The sequence below is a fragment of the Monodelphis domestica genome, chromosome 5, assembly GCF_027887165.1.
Source record: "Monodelphis domestica isolate mMonDom1 chromosome 5, mMonDom1.pri, whole genome shotgun sequence".
NCBI lineage: Eukaryota > Metazoa > Chordata > Mammalia > Didelphimorphia > Didelphidae > Monodelphis > Monodelphis domestica.
Genome location: NC_077231.1, coordinates 190,191,910 through 190,208,379, shown reverse-complemented (window position 1 = coordinate 190,208,379; position 16,470 = coordinate 190,191,910). Strand labels below are relative to the sequence as shown.

Genomic DNA, 16,470 nt, shown 5'->3' with positions numbered 1-16,470 from the left:
CCGTGGTATCTGAATGACTTCTTCTTTGCTGCTTGTAATATCTTTTCTTTAGTCTGATAGTTCTTGAGTTTGGCTATAACATTCCTGGGTGTTTTCAGTTGGGAATTAAGTACAGGAGGTGATCTGTGGATTCTTTCAATCTCCACTTTTCCCTCTTGTTCTAGGATATTGGGGCAGTTTTCTTTCATAATTTCCTGTAGTATGATGTCCAGACTTTTTCTTTTGTCATGGTCTTCTTGTAGACCAATAATTCTTAAATTGTCTCTCCTTGAATGATTTTCTAAATCCTCTATTTTGTGAATGCGATGCTTCATATTTTCCTCAAGTTTTTCATTCTTTTGGTTTTGTATTTTAGTGTCCTGCTGCCTTGTGAGGTTGCTTAATTCTAGTTGTATTCTGGTTCTTAAAAACTGGATTTCATCCCTGGCTTTTTGATCATCCTTCTCTTTCTGGTCTGATTTTCTATGAAAGTCATCTTTCATCCTCTTTACCTCATATTTCATCTCCTTTGCCTCATTTTCCAGCTGATTAATTTTGGCTTTCAAGACACTATTTTCTGTTTCCAGATGACTTACCTTGCTATTAAAGTTGTCTTCAGCCTCTCTTAATTGTGTTTTGAATTGCATTTTAAGTTCTTCCAAAGCCTGTATCCAATTCACTGGGATTTCTGATTTATCATTTGCTGATCCCTCCCGCTCAGTTCCATTCACTTTATAGTAGCTATCTATTGTAATTTCTTTCTATTTTTCTGTTGTTTGTTCATAACCACCCCTTCTTTGCTCCCTGTATCTGTCTGTGCTCTTGATCCTCTCATTTTTTTGGTTTTTCAGGCTTCTGTCAGTCTCCCCTCCTGGAGCTTTGACAGAAGATCTCTTGGTGCAATCTCTGGGGGAAGGTTGTTGGAGGTTTGAGCTTTCCTGTCCTCTGGAGGCTTTTGATTGGATTAAAGTCCAGCAGTCAATGATGGAGGGGTGTGGAGCCTGGATTTCCATGAGTTCTGAAGACTTTTGATGGGATTAAGTTCACCTTGGTTGGGCTAGGTACGCTCTGAGGCCAACACCTCCTGTAAGGCTGGAGCAAATATGGAGGATCTCCAAAGCTCTGGGCAGGCTGCCAGCTCTATATTTCCTCTATAGCTCCTTCCCTGCCATCTGTGTTCGATGCTCTGAGCTTGGCACAGCCCTGCCCACAAGGTTCACCCTCCAGAGCAGCACATTTGTCCACCTAGAAGTTTCAGCTGCCACTGGAGTCTCAGCACTCTAGGTGGGCGGGGGTGGGGGGAGCTGTCCTGGGACCTTCCTTCTGCCTTCCCCTTAAACCAGAGTGTCCTCAGATTCTGGCTTTTGGGGGGTGTACCTTTTGAATTGAGTCCAGTAGGAGGGTTCCTTGGCTCTGTCTTGTTGTTAGGTTTGATTTTCAGTCCCCTAGGAGCATTCAGTTTGTGATCGGTAAGGAAGGGTATTCAGAGATCTGAACTTCTGCTCCTTCTAGGCTGCCATCTTGACTCCACTTCCTCTCAAGCCAATTCTTAAATCATCACATGATTTCTGGTCATATAGCATCACTGGAAGAAAGTGTGTGTTAAAATATGGAACTTGTATCTATCAGTGGGAATCATGGTGTCACTAAAAGCTGAGTTGTATCTTCAACTATAGTCCTATATTTTGTCTTTCACTTAATCAATTATAAACCCAGTTTAATCTTCATCACTAGTTTGTGTTCAAGATATAAGTATCGATTGACCACTCAGTAAGCATTTATAATCACTTTTTGTCCCAGGCACTGTGCCACCGCCTCTCTGATTATCAATACAACAGTATATGACAGCTAAGATGACAAACATTCTTCTATCAGTTAATTTTTCTTATGTTGAATAGTGTAAATCTTGAAATTTTTCAGACTTGTGAATGTTAAAAATTTCCCCATCGGGGAATTCTCAATTGGAACAATTCCCTATGGGGAACATTCCCCATTTTGACTGTGAGAACTCGCCAAGATCAGAAATGGGAGGACCTCTACTCCACCCCTTCTTAAGACTGCTTTAAGGGAGAAAAGTCCTTGCTAAACAATGAAAGTACTTGGACCCATGCTTATGATGAGGCAGGGAGTTCTTTGAGCCATGCCTGTTTTTAGAATTGATACAAAGGGATGCTAGGTACCTATAAAAGTCGGGCAACTTGTAAACTTGCCAGGAGCAAAGAAGTGAAAACTTATTCAGAGGTTTTCTCTTGAGGGGATTAGTTGACTCAGCTGTGTTTTCTCTGGTTCAAACTTACTGAGGGAATTAGTCGACTCAGCTGTGTTTTCTCTGGTTCAGATTTACTCAGAGGTTTTCTCCTAAAGGGATTAGTCAACCCAGCAGTGTTTTTAGAATGGGTTGTCCTTTGGAAAACGTCTACAGTGATTGGTAGATGGAAGAACTTAGGGGAGGTGACATAGGAGAAAACCCCCTATATAAGAAAAAGCAGAATCTCTGATGAGGGATCCTTTTAGAGATCTCTTCAGGAGAGGTTTTGGAGGCTTTTAGAAGGAGATTCTTTTGGAGATCACTTGAGAGGAGCTCTTGGAGGAATTCTCTAAGGAGGTCTCTCAAGGGAGGCTGACTCTGGCTGGAACTCCCTCTGGGGAGACTCTGTCCCTCTGAATCCCTTACTTGGACAAAAAATCTTATGGTGAGTGATAAAAGACTGACTGATTCTCTCTCTCTTAAGACTCAGGTCTAGGCCATGTTGGCTTAAGGCCCTTCATACTTATACTTTTTTTTCTCTCTCTCTTTCTTTGATTACTCATTGTATTATTAATTAAATTCTCTATAAAACCCAGTTGACTTGGGCATATTCATAATTGGGAATGTATTCCCTGGCGACCACCTTATATTTAATTTAAAACCAAGATGCTGTAGTGAAACATATTTTCTGCAGTCAAATTTACTCACCCACTCTTATATCTATCATAATTTTGTATCTTCCACTATTTTACTCACTACAGTTTATGGCATTAACTCTTTTAACTGCCACAGTTTATGGCAGTAACCACTTTAAATATTTTAATTATCACAATAGTTGGGACAAACTGCTTTGTCAGGAGATTCTGCAATGATCACACTTTTCTCTTTGGACCCTGTTGGAAAGCATAGCACTCCCTGTTTTATGCCTTGCTTGATATTAATCAGAAGGTTATTGAATAAAAATGTTATATCTTTCAAAGCATTTTGTTAGTTAAAATATGGATGGGAGAAATCTTGTTAGAGGAGAGTCTTTAAGGTGAAAATTTGCCCTACTGAATCAAATGGCTTTTCAAAAAAAATAAGCCCATACTTTCTGTCTTAAAATCAATGCTGAGTATTGGTTCCAATGCAGAAAAGTGGTAAAGGCTAGGCAATTGAAGTTAAGTGACTTACCCAGGGTCAGCCAACTAAGAAATGTCTGAGGGTGGATTTGAAGTCAGGATCTCCTTTCCCCAAGTCCGGCTATCTCTTCACTGAGCTACCTAGTTGCCTCTACATGCCTTTTTATGTTTAAAAAAAACCCATTAATTATAGTGGGATTTTTTACTCTGTGCTTTTTGATCAGTTCTTTAAAGAAGTCTATTACAGAACATTCTGGCTGTAGTCTTTTATAGAATTATCAGCCCATCAGTTTACTTCTAATATTTTCATCAAAAATGCTCTTGAAACATAGCTAGATAGTTTTCATAAAGATCTTGTAGGGATGGAAAAGAGGCATATTGATCAATAGTTATGTTTTCTCAAAATGCATTGGTTCAGTTTATTAATAACATCTGTGATATTTATTAAAAATGTTTGGTATCCTACCTTCTGAAAGAAAGTGTATGTGTTACTATTTTTATTTTATAGACAAGAAATGAGCTACAAATGGCTAAATGATTTCCCCCAGCTCACACCTAATAAACACCAACACGTCTTCAGATTCTAATATTCCTTCCATTCTCCAGCACTGCCTCTCTTTGTAGAGAAAAGAGTTCATTGACATTGAACCCTTTCAGCATTATTTTTGAGAATGGGATAGAAGTCAGCCTTTATTTCACTACTCAGAAAACTAAGATCATACTAAACACTCAAAGGTCCATGAATGGATGTAGAGAACTCAGATAGTAATTACAATAGCTCATAGCCTTTTCTTGGAAGGAAACAGAATTTAAAATGGTCAGCAGTCCAATGTTGTAGTGAATCTCAGTTCTTCCACAGAGCCTTCAACAGAACCTTCCAGACTCATAGTTTCCCCTTTGGGTTGGACTTCCCACAGAAGGCAAATATACATTAGAATTAGGCAAGCAAATCACTTCCCATTTGTCTTTCACTGATATAAATCATAGGAATAGTAGAGCACAACAAAGTACCTGTTGTTTCTGCCTCCATCTGGTAGTGTTAATCTGTTACTGCACTGTAATTTGGGTTGTAATCTATTTACTTCCTCAAGAAGTCGTTAAGGAATTTTAATTTTCTTTTGGAAGATTTGATTCCTCAGCTCTTTGAAGTTACTCTTGAGGTAACCCACAAAGCTGGCTTTGTACCACCTGACCTTTGTTAGGTTAGAGTCTAGGACCACGCAGCCTAAGAAATTTAGCTCTATTCATCCTTATCCCTCCCTCACCACAGGAGTTTGGAGTTTAGGAACATCATTGATAATTTCAAGCCACATGGGTGAGCATGTGAAGTTTCCATTTTCCCACCTCAATGCACCCTTTGGTGGTTCTTCAGGGTGGAGAAATTCTATTGTTGGGAACTTTTCTTTCCATTTTGGGTTGAATAATCACCTAAAATTCTTATAAAGCACTTCTTCACCAAGAAAGCAAGCACAAACATAGTAGCACAATGAACAGATCACTGTCAGGAAGATCTGAGTTCAAATCCAGTTTCAGAGCTTTACTAGTCACCTGACTTTGGGCAAATTACTTAACCTTTGTCTGCCTGAGTTTCTTCAACTGTAAAATGTGCATAATAATAGTACCTGCTTGACAGTGTTGTTATAAGGATCAAAAGAGATAGTATTTGTAGAGCACGTACAATAATGCCTGGCATGTAGTAGGCAATATATGAATGCTCATTCCCTTCCCTGCCCACTCCCCTCCAAGAAATCTATTAGTGACTGAGAGCAAAGTGGAGGGATGGGACCTATATATGAATCCCCCAATTCCTGTACCCTCTGGCCCTCCAGGGCAGAACCCTTTATGTTCACAGATAGTGAGTGCTGAAGGCTGGTTTTGAACTCAGATTTTCCTTACTCCAAACCCAGTACTGTATCCATTGAGCCAACTCACTGCTTTCTCATACCAACTTTGTTTAAAAAACAAAACATTAAATCATGATTATTACTATCTTCTTCCCCAGAGTCTAGCATTTATGATATTTTTTGCAGTGTTAAAAGGATAGTTTTGGTCCACATACTTTTTCATCTTATGTCCATCTGTGTTTTAAAATATTTAGTGCTACTAGAGTAAAGATGGATTTATAGGTGAACAGTGGGTCAGAGTTCTATGGTATCTTAATTACAGAATTCATTTTGTTGTTCCCCTAGGCAGATAATGGAGTCTTTATGACTTCTCTAAAGGGCCATGTAAGAGCAACAACTTCCCTGTTTAGTCCCTCAGTCTCTGTCATGCCTTACACTTGGGGAGATTTGGTAGCATAGCTTTTAAAATTTACACTCTTTGCCTTCCTCCTTATCCCCTTCCCAATTTTTCATATTCTCCCTGGTCCCTGAGTTTTTGTACTAGAATTTTGCTACTTGGTTTGAGAAGGAGAGAGGCCAAGCATTGATCATAATTTTTTTATACCCTTACCTTTTGTCTTAGAATCAATATTATGTATTGGTTCCAAGGCACAAGAGTGATAAGGGATAGGAAATGGGGGTGACTTGCCCAGGGTCACACAGCTGGGAAGTGTCTGAGGCCAGATTTGAACCTAGGACCTCCCATCTCTAACTCTGGCTCTCAATCCATTGATCCACCCACCTGTCCCCAAGGATTGATCACTATTAACAAAAAGGCCTCATGATATCTTATTGCAGGTTTTTCCTCTAATTCCAGTAGAACCAGTAATAGAGACTACAGACTGGTTTGGCCCAGAGAAAGCTTGTTTGAAAAAGAGCAAAATATGACATGCAATGTTCCTGTGACTATATCTCATGGATGTGAACTGTATATAGGGAATAAGATGGTCTTAAACTTGTGCTTATATTATTGGAATTGGGGAATAAAAGATTATCTGTGTCTTGGGTCTTAGAGGGTATTTTTTATTTCTTAAATTTTATTTAATTGATTAATTAAGAAAATTTTTCCATGGTTACATGATTCATGTTCTTTTCTTCCCCTCCTTCCACCCATCTCCCTTACCCAATGAGCATTTCCACTGGGTTTTACATGTGTCCTATAGGACATCAAGTCCTATTTCCATATTATTGATATTTACACTAGGGTGATCCTTTAGAATCTACATATCTAATCATAGCCCCATCGACCCATGTGATCAAGCAGTTGTTTTCTTCTGTGTTTCAAGTCCCACAGTTCTTTCTCTGGATGTGGATAGCATTCTTTCTCAAAAGTCCCTAAGAATTGTCTTGGATCATTGCATTGATGCTAGTAGAGAAGTCCATTACATTCGATTGTACTAGAGTGTATCAGTCTATGAGTAATAGGGTCTCCTGGTTCTGCTCCTTTCGCTTTGCATCAATTTCTGGAGGTCATTCCAGTTTACATGGAATTCCTCCAGTTCATTATGCCTTTTAGCACAATAGTATTCCATCACCAACATATACCACAATTTGTTCAGCCATTCCCCAATTGAAGGGCATACCCTCGTTTTTCAAATTTTTTGCTACCACAAAGAGCATGGCTATAAATATTTAGGTATAAATATTTTCCTTTATTATCTTTTTGGGGTATAAATCCAGCAGTGGTATGGCTGGATCAAAGGGCAGACAGTCATTTAAAGCCCTTTTGGCCTAGTTCCAAATTGCCATCCAGAATGGTTGGATCAATTCACAACTCTGCCAATAATTCATTGATGTCCCTACTTTGCCACATCCCCTCCAATGTTCATTATTTTCCTTTGCCGTCATGTTAGCCAATCTGCTAGGTGTGAGGTGATACCTCAGAGTTGTTTTGATTTGCATCTCTCTGATTATAAGAGATTTAGAACAATTTTTCATGTGCTTATTAATAGTTTTGATTTCTTTATCTGAAAATTACCTACTCATGCCCCTTTCCCATTTATCAATTGGGGAATGGCTTGATTTTTTGTACAATTGATTTTTTTGTACAATGGCTTGATTTAGCACCTTATATATATGATTAAGGAGAACTTTGTCAGAGGTCTTTGTTATAAATATTTTTCCCCAAATATTTGCTTCCCTCCTAATTTGGGTTGCATTGGATTTATTTGTACAAAACGTGTTTAATGTACTCTAAATGATTTATTCTACATTTTGTAATTTTTCCTAAATCTTGCTTGGTCTTAAAATCTTTTAGTTTCCTTCTTTATATTCAGTTCATTCACCCATTCTGAGTTTATCTTGGTGTAGGGTGTGAGATATTGATCTAAACCTAATCTCTCCCATACTGTTTTCCAATTTTCCTAGCATTTTTTGTCAAATAGTCTCTCTCTCTCTCATACTTATTTCCTCCTGTTGTAATTAAAACACCATAAAAAATTTGGCAGCTGACTTGAGTGTTTCATTTAGGAATTACATAAGTGAATTCCTTGGCAACCTTAAATTAATATATGTCAGTCTTTTAAAGTGATTTCAATATCACAGTTACTAGTCTCCTTTCCTTTGCAATTTTTTTCATTATTTTCCTTGATATTCTTGATCTTTTGTTCTTCCAAATGAACTTTGCTGTAGTTTTTTTCTAATTTAGTAAAAAAAAGTTTCTTGGTATTTTGGTAGGTATGGCACTGAATAAATGAATTAATTTGGGTAGGATTGTTATTTTTATTATGTTAGCATGTCTTCCCCATGAGCAATCGATGTTTTTCCTATTGTTTAGATCTAGATTTAGTTGGTTGGAAAATGTTTTGTAGATGTGTTCATATAATTCCTGTGTTTGTCTTGGCAAATATATTCCTAAGTATTTTATATTGTCTAGGGTGATTTTTAAATGGAATTTCTCTTTCTAGTTTTTGCTGCTGAGATGTGTTAGAGATAAATAGAAAGACTGATGATTTATGTATGTTTATTTTGTATCCTGCAACTTTGCTAAAGTTGTTATTTCGACTAGCTTTTTTGGTTGATTCTCTAAGACTCTTTAAGTAGATCATCATATCATTTACAAAGAGTGTATTGCTTATTTTAATATCTTCAATTTTTTCTTCTCTAATTATTACTGCTAGTATTTCTAGAACCATGTTAAATAATTGAGGTGATAATGGACATCTATGTTTCACTCCTGATCTTATTGGGAAGGCTTCTAATTCATCCCTATTTCAGATGATGCTTTCTGATGACATTTGATATGATATTATTGTTTATTTTTAGAAAAGGCCTTTCTATTCCTCTACTTTCTAGTGTTTTAATACAAATGAATGTTGTATTTTGTCAAATGCTTTTTCTGCATCTATTGAGATAATCATGTAATTTTTGTTGGTTTGCTTGTTAATATGGTTGGTTATGTGGATGGATTTCCTAATATTGAACCATCTTTGCATTCCTTGTATAAATCCCACCTGATCCTAATGTATAACCCTCATGATAACTTGCTGGAGTCTTTTTTTTCCTAGTATTCTCTTTAAGATTTTTGCATCTATGTTCATTAGGGAGATTGGCCTATAGTTTTCTTTCTCTTATTTTGACCTGTCTGGCTTTGGAATCAGTACCATATTTGTATCATAAAAGGAATTTGGTAGAACTTCTTCATTGCTTATTATTATAGTTTATATAATATTGGGATTAGTTGTTCTTTGAATGTTTGATAGAATTCATTTGTGAATCCATCTGGCCCTGGGAATTTTTTCTTACAGAGCTCTTTGATGATTTATTCAATTTCTTTTCCTGATATGGGGTTGTTTAGGTATTCTATTTCTTCTTCTGTTACTCTAGGCAATCTATATTTTTCTAAATATTCATCCATATCACCTAGATTGCCATAATTATTGCCATATAATTAGGCATAATACTTTTATAGTGATTACCTTCATTTCCCCTTCATTAGAAGTGGTCTCCCTTTTCATCTTGAATACTGTTAATTTTGTTTTCTTATTTCCTTTTTTTAATTAGATGTAAAAAAAAACAAATAAAATAGACAAAGTACTTGTCAAAGTATCAGCTTACAGTCTTATTTATTAATTCAAGAGTTCTTTTACTTTCAATTTTACTAATTTACTAATTTTAGGATCTCTCTTAGTTTAGTTTTCATCTGAGGAGTTTTAATGTGTTCACTTTCTAGTTTTCTTTTTTTATTTGCATGCCCAATTCATTGATCTCTGCCCTCCCTAATTTGTTAATATCTGTACTCCAGGATATAAATTCCCCCCTGAGTATTGCTTTGCCTGCATCCCATAGATTTTGAAAGGATGTTTAATCATTATAATTTTCTTCAATGAAATTATTGTTTTTTATGATTTGTTCTTTAACCTATTTTGGAGAATCATATTATATAATTTCAAATTAATATTTTATTTACCTCTCCATGTACCCTAATTTTCATTTTTATTGCATTATGATCTGAAAAAGTTGCATTTATTATTTCTGCTCTTTTGCACTTGTTTGCAATGTTTTTATGCAGTAGTACATGGTTAATCTTTGTCAATGTACCATGTGCTGCTTAAAAGGTGTATTCCTTTTTGTCTCTATTTTTCTCCACATATCTATTAACTCTAATTTTTCTAAGTTTTCATTCACATCTCTTAACTCTTTCTCCTTTATTTTTTGGTTTGATTTATCGAGATCTAATAGAGGAATGTTCAGGTCTTCCACTAGAAGAGTTTTACTATCCATTTCCTCCTAAAGTTTCTCCTTTAGAAATTTGGATGTTATACCATTTGGTGCATACAGTTGAGTACTGATATTTCCTCATAGTCTATACTGCCTTTTATCAGGATGTAATTGCCTTTCCTATCTCTTTTAATCAGATTTATTTTTACTTCGGCTTTGTAGATGTTATGATAGTGACTCCTGCCTTATTTTTCTCATTTGATGCCCAGCAGATTTTGCTCCACCCTTTTACCTTTACCCTGTGTGTGTCTACCTGCCTCAAGTGTGTTTCTCAAAATCTTCTATTTTGTTAAATATCCATACTTTCTCCTGGAATTATATAGTCAATTTTGATGGGTAGGTGACCCTTGGTTTTGTGACAAGGAAATCACTTTAAAAGACTGATATATATTAATTTAAGGTTGCCAAGGAATTCAGCTATGTAATTCCTAAATGAAAACTCAAGTCAGCAGTCAACCTTTTATGGAGTTTTTAATTACAAACAGGAAGAAAGGTATTAGAGATGGAGAGATAGAGAGAGATAGTGAGAGAGAGAGGGGGGGGGGAGAAGGGAATAGGGCTTAAATACCCCCTCTGTTTAGGCTGGGCCAAAAGGCCCAAGCCCTTAGATTGCTTAGGCAAAGAAAAGAGATCAGTCCCTATCACTCACTTGACCAAAATGGAGAAACAGTCTCAGGGGCCTCCACCTCCAGCCTCCTTCAGAGCAAGCCTTCTCAGAGCACAACCTCTCAGAGCAAAACCTCTCCACCTCGCCAGTCCTCAGACCCCGCTATCTTTAAGGAAACCATCTTAAGTTCCCTCCCCTCAGTTCTCACATCTACCAATCACTGTCCATGTCTTCCCTGTGCCAATGGTGGCTCTAGTTTAACCCAGGACCTCCCAGAGGTCTGCCCCTTTGCACATGTCTGTTGAAGGTCATATTCTCAAATAATTAAATCTTGATCCTTGCTGCAGCCCTTCCTAAATCCTTTTACTCTGAGTAGGGTGGAGATTGTAGTTTCAAGACCTGGTTGTGTCATTCCAAGTATCTCTATTGTAGCAATTCTAAAATCAATCATGAGTCAAAGAACTTCCTGTTCTATGCTTAAGCATAGGTCAAAGCCCTTTCCATTGTTCAGCAAAAGATTTCTGTCCTAAAGCAGTCCCAAGTAGGGAGGAGAAGGATCCTTCCATGCCAAGGGGGTTTACATTCCAATAGAGTTCTTACTATCAGTAGGAAATTTTTTCCAAGTATGAAACTTTCCAATGGTGAAATTTCCAACATTCACAAGTCTAAGAAATTTCAAGGTTTACAGCTGAAGACCCAATTCTCTTGCCTTTCTGAATATCCTATTCCAAGCCTTGTAATTCTTTTGTGTGGAAGCTGACAGATCCTGTGTAATCCTGCTTGGGGCTCCATGATATCTGAATTGTCTCTGGCATTTTGTAATATTTTCTCCTTAGCTTGGAAGCTCTTGAATTTGGCATTTACATTCCTGGGGGTTGTTTTTTGAGGATTTAATGTACAGAGTGATCTATGGACTCTGTCAATGTCTATTTTGTTCTTGTTGAAGTACATCAGAGCAATTTTCTTGGATAATTTCTTGTAGTATGATGTCAAGGTTTCTGTTTATTTCTAGGTTTTCAGGTAGACAAATGATTCTCAAATTTTCTCTTGTAGATTGGTTTTCCAGGTCAGTCATTTTTCTCAGTGAGATATTTCATGTTTCTTTTTATTTTGTCATTCTTTTGACTTTGCTTTATTAATTTGTGCTGTCTTGTGAGATCATTAGCTTCTACTTGCCTAATTCTGGTCTTTAAAGACTGGTTTTTCAGCTATGATATTCCTTTTTTGTTTTGGTCTATCCTGCTTTTCGTGGGTTCCAGCAGGTCATTTCTGGTCTTCAATTTGCTTTTCATTTCATTTTATTTCTGAGCTTCTTTTTCCAAGTAGGAGATTCTGTCTTTTAAACTGTTATTTTCTCTTTGAACTATTTTTCCACTTTTGTTGCCATGTTTCTCCTATCTTTTTTACTTGGTTCTCAAATTCCAACCTGATTTCTTGGATAGCTTTTTTGTGACCAATTTCCATTTTTTTAAAGTTTGGATGTGTTTGCTTATTTGTTGTCCTCTTCTATCTCCTCTGTAGTCTGTTATTACTCTAAGTAATAGTTATCCAGAGTCAAAGGCTTTTTCTTTTTTTTTTGTGGTAGTTATAGATTGTAGTTCTTGGGTGTTGGTGGCCATTGCTTTGTTGGTTTTTCCTTCCTTTTCCAGGCAGAAATTTGAGGGAGGAATGCAGACTCTCTGTGTATTGAGCAATAGAGAGGGTTTTGCCCTGAGGCTATTTTTCAAGTTTCCGTGGTATCTGCTATGTGCTGCCCCTCTATGTTCTATTTCTGAGCCCAAGATACACATTTTTCAGCCTCCTGGGGTCCCAAATCTAGCTGCTCTCATGGCTAAGTATGTGATATCCTCAGCCAATTCCCAAGAAATTAGCAATTACCTTGTTCTCACTCTGATTCTGGAATGCTGGCTTTGACTCTAGTGCTGTAGGTGTAGTGAGGGAGGGGTGATCAGCACGTGCTTTGGTGGGAATAATTTAACCCCCTTAGTGTGCAAATGCCACCTTCAAGGCTGAGTCCTGCTGTGGAGCGCCTTCACTTATCTGATTTTTTTTTGTCCTTTTGAGGTTGTTGGTGAGTAGAGGATGATCCTTGGTTCTACACTATAGCCATCTCAACTCAAAAGTCCTCTTAGAGGTTTTGTATCCACCCTCAGTGCCTGGAAGCTATAGTTAGAATCCTATAGGCTATCCCCTAGCTGTAGTTCTGAGTTTCCAAATAATAGAGGACAGTTGTTCATCTTGGAAAAGAGATGCATCTGGAGAAAGTAAATTCCTACAGGCTATCCCAGCTATCTAAAATGCACTTCCACCTATATGTTTTAGAGTCATTATCCCATTATTTCTATCTGTTCTCTGTTTCAGTCACTCTGGCCTCTAGCTATTCCTTGAACACAGCTAACTTCCACATCTAGAAACCATTTCCTCCTCACCTTAGCCTCTTAAAATACCTAAATTCTTATAAAGCATTGCTCAGATGCCAGTTCTTATAAGAAGCCTTTCTTATCTGTGCCCTTTCCCCTTTAATAGTCATTACACTTTAGATTTTGGAATTATATTGTATTATTGTGCATACATTTTATCTTTGTGTTGTATCTCCTACTAGAATATAAATTCTTTGAAGGAACTGGCTTTGGTTTTGTTTTATAGTAGATATTTAAGAAAAATGTCAAATTTCTTACTTAAAAAAAAAAAAACAAGCAAACTCCTCTTCTGTCTTAGAATTAGTACTTTGTGTATTTGTTCCAGGGCAGGGATTATGCTTGGGTTAGGCAATGGGGGTCAAATGATTTGTCCAAGGTCACACAGCTAGGAAGATTCTAAAGTCATATCTGAACTTGGGAATCCTTGTCTCTGGGACTTACTCTCAAACCACTGAGTCACCTCTCTTAAGCAAGCTTCTTTCTTGCCTTTTATTTATTTTAATTTTGTATTTACTTAGAAGCATTCAGAATGTCAAGAAAACTGCTGCAACTTTTTTATGCAATTACAGACTGGTATTCAGTAAAAAGAACAATAATTTTTTCATATGCTGCATCAAAGACAACTGAAGATGAAAATGAACTACACCCCCATATATAACTAATTTGTGCTGTGCACCAACAAGAACCTGCCTTAAATATCCATGCCAATTTACAACCTCCATACTGTTCCAGGCAAAGTTAGTGGCTATTGAAAATACCACTAAAGGACAGGGCTATCTAAAGATATATTTGGTAGTGTTAACTATACAGAAAAAGACATTGTACAGTTTAAAAAAAAATCTTACACAGCCTTACATTTCAATTTTTTTTCTTTAAAATTTGTGTACAGGGGCATTAAGTGCTCTATAGAAAAGAAAATAACTGCTTTAGAACCAACTTATTCATCGTCTTCATCTTCTTTATCTTTTTCCTACTCCTACTTTTTCTTGCTCTTCTCAGCATTGACAGTTCCTCCCTTTTTATTCACATCAGGTTTTCCTTTAACCTGGTATGCAGTGATAGCCTTTGCATACTTTTCCTTCAGCTTAGCTGCCTCCTTTTCATAAGGTTGTCATCTGCAGCAGTATTATTCTGAATTTCTCCCAATTTTTTGGCCACATCTCCAGTAGAAAGACCAGGATGTTCCCCTTTGATTTTTGGAAGATACTCAGAACAGAATAAGAAAAATGTGGAAGGAGGCCTGTTTTGTGCATTGGGATCCTTAAACTTCTTTTTGTTTCTCCTTTATGTATTATGTAGGTTTTCATTTCTCTTTCATAATGAACCTCATCAGCTTTTGCCATGTCTTCAAGTTTTCCTTTCTCTTTAGCAGACATTGTCTTCCACCTTTCAGAGGATTTTTTAGAAAATTTGGAGTTCACAGAAGCATCTGGGTACTTCTTGTGTTCCTCCCAGAAGGTTTGCACAAAGAAGACATATGAAGACATTTTCCCTTTTGGCTTCTTAATATCACCTCAGCCCATTTAAAAATTATTTACCCTCGGCATCTCACAGGGTATCCCAGATCCTGGCCAGCTCTTACTTGCTCCAGATCTCTCTGTGGAGCTCAACGCAATGGCTGTGAGAGTGTGAGCCAGAGCTAGATGCAGCCTCCTTATTCTCTGTTCCTGCAACATTCAGTTTCTTGCTTTTTAAAAAAGTTTTTTTTGTACTTTTCTTATTAGGCATTGGCTGTTATTCTCAGACTTTAAGTTTAAAAATAATTCCAGTAACTGTGGTGATTTTGCCAATCAGTTGAAGTTCAAATGGGCTGAAGACTTGAGGATGGATCAATGAATGAGATTACATATGTAAAAAGTGTGTGGCAAGCTGAAAATAAAAGCGGGAATTTAGAAGAAAGGATTAAGGTAGAAAATGCCTTCAGGTGGTTCCACCTAAGGTTTTGTTTCATTTTTCTTCATCAGACTTGGTGAGGGAGAAGTATGAGTATGAAAGTGCTCAGAGCCAGAGGGCCTTTGTTAGTTCATTGATTTAGATTTAGCTGGGATTTTGGAGCTCCTATCTTTTAAATTTTGCATTTTATAGATGAGGAAACTGAGGCCTAAGGAAGTTAAGTGATATGGTCAGGGTTATTTTAAATGTCATGGGTGAGATTTGAACTCAAGTCATTTTTAGAGCCATTTTTTCTCCTTTGGCAATCAGAAATTAAATTTGGCTTCCTGGAACTTTCTAAACCTAAGTCAAATGGGAACTGAGCATAGACCTCTTGCTTCTGCTAAGCTGGAAGAAGGTTAAAATATAGACAATGCCTGCAGGCACTAACTGACTCTTCTGTGTTCCCAAAGAGCTCAGCCTTTGAAAGTAAAATTTTTCCACTTGGAAGAGAAAAATCTATAGTAGCCAAAGCTTTGAGATTTGGCAGGTTTTCTTTGTGCAAATAAAAGTTCCTAAAGTTTTTTCTTAGTTTGATAATGGGTGTATTAGGGGGTTACTGTCTTAAAAGAGCTAAAATTTAAGCTTTTGAGCTCTAAACTTATAGAGAAATAAGAATGTTCACTTTTTCTTCCAGGTGGTTGGGTGTGTGTGGGTGGGTGTAGTAGCATCTCAGCTGAAAGTAATCAAAGAATGAGCACTGCACCATCTAGCAATGATCCCATGAAGTCATCTGGGGACAATGCTTGGCAGAGCCTATACACCATGCCTATAGAGGTGGGAGAGAATATTGACCTGGCAGAGACATTATGCCTCATAAGAACAGTGAGGATCAGCAGGAATAGTATGGTTTCACGAGAACACATTAGAGGCATGATTGGCCTCTCCATATGTGGGCCTTGGTCACACATGTAACTTGTGTCTTTTTACTCATATCATCTAGTCTTGAGCATTATTTTCATGGATGGTATGTCTATGAAAGAATATGTTTCAGATTTATGGAGAAAATGTTCTGCTACTATTTCATTAAATGACTTTGTGTGGAATTAATTTCTCCTTCTACATAGTGAAAGGAACCCTACTCATAGGAATTTGTGGCTGCAATTTTTGAATGGATACTGATCCATATGAGGGTTGCAAGGGAACATATAGATGCTGCATTACTAAACTATATTGTAAGCCCTAAATTACTGTATAAATGTCAGCTGTTATTGCTAGATGAGTCCATTTCTTAAAACTAGAGGTTGATATTTTATCATATTTTCAATAAGAACATGTATTGAACTTAAAATTTATTATTAATTCTGATATTTCATTTTCATGAGTTTACAAACACTCCCTGTGTGTTCATTTTTTTAAATCTTCACCTTCTGTCTTAGAATTGATGCCTGACTATTGGTTCTAAGGGCTAAGCCAATGACTTTCCCAAAGTCATACAGCTAGAAATGGTCTAAAGCCAGATTAGAACCTAGGATCTCCTGTATTCATGTTTGGTTCACTATCCACTGAGTTTCCTAGCTGCCTCTGTGACCTATGTTACTAAAGTTTTTGAATAAACATT

The 16,470-nt window shown here is 37.0% G+C and overlaps 1 protein-coding gene and 1 pseudogene across 2 annotated transcripts in view; one reads left to right on the top strand and one right to left on the bottom strand.

The window, feature by feature from the left end:
• TSPAN12 (tetraspanin 12) overlaps positions 1-16,470 on the top strand; it is a 125,984-nt gene that overhangs the window by 91,162 nt on the left and 18,352 nt on the right. The gene's annotated exons all lie outside the window — the stretch shown is intronic.
• Positions 13,583-14,500, bottom strand: LOC107650133 (high mobility group protein B1-like; annotated as a pseudogene).